The sequence below is a fragment of the Frieseomelitta varia genome, unplaced genomic scaffold (assembly GCF_011392965.1).
Source record: "Frieseomelitta varia isolate USP_RPSP 00005682 unplaced genomic scaffold, Fvar_1.2 scaffold_511, whole genome shotgun sequence".
Classification (NCBI taxonomy): Eukaryota; Metazoa; Arthropoda; class Insecta; order Hymenoptera; family Apidae; genus Frieseomelitta; species Frieseomelitta varia.
In genome coordinates, this window is record NW_025110270.1 from 188,765 (window position 1) to 194,063 (window position 5,299).

The 5,299-nt window shown below is 38.9% G+C and overlaps 1 long non-coding RNA gene across 1 annotated transcript in view; it reads right to left on the reverse strand.

Annotated features, from left to right (window-relative positions):
- Positions 1 to 1,022: 1,022 nt before the first annotated feature.
- The window catches only part of LOC122533244, a 6,642-nt gene continuing 2,365 nt past the window's right edge, over positions 1,023 to 5,299 (reverse strand). Inside the window, exons 2-3 of the long non-coding RNA XR_006307661.1 lie at positions 4,715 to 4,716; positions 1,023 to 1,035 (exon numbers count right to left, since the gene is read on the reverse strand). This is a non-coding gene — a long non-coding RNA (uncharacterized LOC122533244). The remainder of the gene's footprint in view (positions 1,036 to 4,714; positions 4,717 to 5,299) is intronic.

Sequence of the window (5,299 nt, forward strand, 5' to 3'; positions counted from 1 at the left end):
CGTTGATCGACGTTGATCGAAAAAAAGGCGCGGCTGTTACGAATTTAAAAGCTCGCGTAAAGAAAAAAAAAATGGTCGCGTAAAGTGTACATTATCTGGCTGGCTGGCTGGAATCTCTTGAACGGCTGTCAGACGATCCTAATTGATTGTTAATCGAGCGGATAACGGGCAACTAGTTTTAACCGGAAACGGGACTTGCCAGTTGACAGCTGTACATACCCGTAATTCTTGGCGATAATAGCGCGCGAAGGGAGGAGGAGGAGAAGGGGGTTCCAGGCTGGCTGAACCTTAAAGGCAGTGACAGTGGCGCTAATTGACGGGTTGCCAGTTGCACCGACCGGCGGGAGAGGGAGGGAGGGAAGGGAGAAACGTGAAAGTCCCCGCCGGAACCCGCTGTCGCCTTCGGACTTTCTGTCTTTCACCTCGACACTATAATTAATCCACGGCATGTTACGATAACCCGCGAGGAAATCATCGACCGCGGTTAATTAACGTTGAAACATAGTAATCGAATCGATGATCGCTTCACTTTGAGACTTATTACACGGCACGTTCGCAGTATTCGTAATTAAAAGGGGGGCACGGGGCAAAAAAAAAAGAGGAAGAAAGAAATCGGCCAATTAATCGAGCCGATACAATGTTAAAATTATACAGGGTGAGTCTCGTAACGTCGACGACATCAAATAACTCGTTAAATATTTGTGGTATTTGAGAAAATGTTCGAATAGAAGTTGCATGGTTTCTAGGGGGACGTATAGTATTGTAATCAGTTTCATGCTATTTTGCTTTTTTATCAAGATACGCAGGTCACCTCCAATTTTTTAAACAGAATAGTTAATGTTCCTTCACGAATTCGGATAAAGCGTTGGATTCTAAAAGTATTGCACGAAATAGGATCTAAAATACATAGTTACTGAGATATTAGCAAATATATCTTTTTACATTGTATTAGAAAAGACTGTTAATCTGAATTATTTACGGGGTGTTTTGTAACTTGTAGGACCCACTTCGCTCTGTTTATAAAATCCATTATATCTCATAAACGAAGACAGATAAGACATATATTTATATGACTTTTTTTTTTCATTTCATTTTTAGGCGTACGATCAGCTCCCGAAGTGGGTCCCACAAGTTACGAAACACCCTGTATATCTCAATAATAATAATCCCGATTACAATATTTTACGTCCCCTTGGAAGCCATGCAACTTGTATCGGAACATTTTTTCGTGCAACAAATATTTAAAACGAGTTATTTGATGTCGTCACGTTACGAGACTCACCCTGTACATGCACGTACCTTTCTTTTTTTCTAACTCTGTCGGTGACACGACGCGTAAAGGGCCATTAAACCGGGGATAAAATAGAAAAGTAATTAACGCGACGAGATATTAAGCGTTGAAAAGAAAGATAAAGACCTTTTATTTGAAATAAATGTAGAGTAAGTTTAGTTGCAATTGTACAATCACGTGTATTTACACTTGGGGTATCGTTGAAATTGCAATTAATCGCAAGGGGTTGTTGAAGTCTCTTGTTGCAATTCCACTCTGTGGAATTTTTGTTGTTACGAAGTGCGACGATTTGTACAAAGTGTGCGAAGAAAATTGATAGGCTCGTCGAAAGGGCGTGCAGACATTTTACTCCACGCAGAGCAGAGGGAATGGGAACAATATATGAAACGCAAAAGTGAGATGTGGATTAGCAATATGAAATATGGGCTCTAAGACATTAGACAAGATAGGTATATGAAACGTGAAAGATAACGCGAAAATGTGAGATCAAAGAGAATGACTCGACTCGGATCAAGATTTTTCAGTATACTCGACGGGGAGCAGAGTAGCACACAGAGGAGCAAGCATCTATTTCTGTTAGTTTCGTCGATGGGTCGTGTTCCAACCCTATCGCCGAGGACGATACACGCATACGATTCAGTAAATTCTTTTTCACAACACGGTTTAAATCAGCGTGAGATGAAAGGCAGGGCGTAGAGCGTCGAGCGTGTAGGATCGGTTGGTATTAATGCGGACAGCGCATTAGACACGTCTCCGTGAAGTATCTAACAAAGATAAACTGGGGCCCGGAGGAACCGGGAAGAAGTCGAACAGAGACAGACTGAACGAGATACGGAAAGAGAGAGAGAGAGAGAGAGAGAGAGAGAGAGAGAGAGAGAGAGAAAGAAAGTCCCTTTGATCCGCTTAGGCTGACTGCGCCATCAAAGTAATCCGACTGTAGATTACTTTCAATACATGCGTATGCCCGCTTGTCCGACTCGCGTTAAAATCCCGCACGCGTGTAGCTGTGTACGTTTGTGCTCGCCTGCGCGTGCACACAGGACTAACCGCCATATCTACGGTCGATTTATGCGGTCAACATGGCGATATCTCCGCTCAAAGCGAGATCGTCCGCCGTCCCTCCCCTGGCTACGTACGAAAATAGCGGGCGGAAAACTTTTGCGCGTACGATCCGCGAATCAGCCCGAAATTCTCGTAATTCGCGCGAAATCACCCCACGTACCGGGGCATTTACACACAGGCTAATTCCACTTGCGCCGCGCGCTATGATATCGGCACGAAAATGTATAATCTCCGTCTAGACGTTCGACAAATATCTAGATATTGACGCGAGCCTTTTGAGACTATGTGAAACTATGTCCTTTTCTCCCGACAGTACTTGGATTTACGATCCAAGCGTCAAATCCAAGCTGTTCGGAGACATTCTGAGGAGAAACAAACAGAATAGCTGGCGTCGATATGTTTTCCGCGGCTCGTCCACGGGATATGATAGGACGATTCGTCGAGGGAATGTGAAAATGAAATTGAAACTTGGCTGGTGCGGCTTTGTGGCGTTACGACCGTTCAGACGTTATGTTAGGCGCGCGATTGTCCACGATTTCCACGCAACAGGGACAAGGACAACGTAGAAATATCGCTTCCTCCTTCGATTTTGCTAAACGGCGCACGATCCTTTCGCCACACAGCGTGATATTTTTATGTTTATCGTATTTTATATTCTATAGTTCCGTTACACACAGCGAACAGCCATATAACTGTACCAATAACGAGGATGAAAGATTGTCGATGATTTTCGACTATGACAACTTTGCACAATTCACTTGATCTCTCGTTTAAAGATCACAGAACAACGTGCTGAGCTCGTTTACTTTTTTTTTTCTTTTTCAAAGGTGATTTTAACATCGTGTGGCATCGTGGGGAAATGAAGATACTTCTCTTTTGTAAAAATGTCAAACGTCTCCGAAAATATTGGACATTTCTTCTTTTCTTTCGTTTATTATCGTTTTGAAGAACGAGCTGGCAGAACGATTTTTTTTCCCAGCGTTTTGCTTGAACTTTGAATGTTGAAGAGTTGAACGACAAAAGTTTCAAGAAATCTGAATTTTGTTCAATTCGATGAAAATAGCTTCAATAAAAAAGAAATTCTGCAACGGGTTCTGAAAGAGGTCGTTGTAAAGAAGAAATTTCATTTTGTGGAACATAAAGACGGTAGACATAAAGGTTATAGCTACCTTTTTTACCCGTTACGTGATGTGGAGTTATGTTTGGAAAAAACGAATTCAAGAATGCGAACGTAGAGGGCCTTAAAATGTGATCAAGTGGATCGTTACATGATCTCTTTTTGTTTTTTGCCAAGTTATAACAGTTTAAATTGTCGACAATTTTTCACCGTTATCGATTCAGTTATAGAATAATTTAATAATCAGTTATATATAATCAGAATAATTTAATAATCAGTTGCATATAATTAGAATAATTTAATATACAGTTGTACATAAAATAGAAAAATTAGTAGAATAATGTAATAATCAGTTATACATAAAATAATTTACGTGAAGATTCATAGTAATGCATGCATATTATGAATTTTAAAAATTAGTACAATAATTAATTTTAAAAATTAGTAGAATAATGTAATATTAGTGAATTTTAAAAATTAGTAGAATAATGTAATATTAGTGAATTTTAAAAATTAGTAGAATAATGTAATATTAGTGAATTTAAAAAATTAGTAGAATAATGTAATAATACATTAGTAGAATAATTAATTTTAAATTTAATGAAATTAGTAGAATAATTAATTTTAAAAATTTAAAATTTAAAATTTTAATTTTAAAAATTAGTAGAATAATGTAATGTTAGTGAATTTTAAAAATTAGTAGAATAATGTAATAATCAGTTATACATAAAATAATTTACATGAAGATTCAAAGTGCATGTAATGCACATGCATATTGTGAAAACGAATTTTATTTACACACCAAGATTAATTAAACTTGTACATGAATTACTTCATTAACTGACAAATTCTGGCAATTTTTAACAATTTGTAATTTTCAGCAATTGTGAAATAATCTTCGCTCGTTATTATTTTCGTTAAACGTGACAGTTTCAAATTAAAGCATCGATCGGCGATGTGTAGAAATTCGCAGCGTGTCCGATATGTTTTCGCACAGTATTTTCTCGGTCGAGTAAACTTAGTAAGAGATCTCGCTCTCTTCTGGTGCTTTATTGTTCATCGCTTTCTATGCTGTCTTTGCGTTTCCTTCTTTCTTCTCGCCCTTTTTCGACAGAGGCGAAAGAAGACCACAAGGATGTCAAGAACGACGAGACGCATCGATGGTTTGTCGGAGTGAGTCACGTAGTGGCGTTTATCCCCCGGTCCCTTTAAAGTTTTTCGGCTACCGTTTCTCTTTTTGAAACGTCTCTCATGTTTTTTATCCACGCGCGGCTTTCCAGCGGTTTTATGTGTCACAGGTGCGGCTACTTACGGGCGAAATTGTTTTCGAAAGATACTTTATATCGTTGCTCAATGGCGCACCCGTATTTATAACCCGCATGCGAACAGCCAGCCTTTTTCCACTTGAATTTGCTTCACGATTTTGTACCGGTCGCGTGCATGCACACGACGATTTGTTTCCAAAGTAACTCGCCTTTCTCCTGCTGTTTCCGTTTCTGTGTATATTGTAGAATTATTGACGAGAAATGGAATTAATTCTTTGAGATTCTAACCAAGTGCTTTCTTTCAAGGGATTTGGCTGTCCTCGACGTGTAAAATTAACGATGGTCTCTTATTTCTTCTTCTCTTGAAAAAGAATGAGATCAACCGATATTCGTCATTTCAAAATTGGCGCCCCTGTTAGCCGCGAGACTAACGTACATCACGTCAGATGGTTGAATTTTTAAAATAATTTCGTAATCGGAAATTTTTTCTTTTCATACGCAGAAAATTGTGAACAATTTTCACACGCTTGGAACGAACTTTTTTTTTATTTAACAATCTCGTCG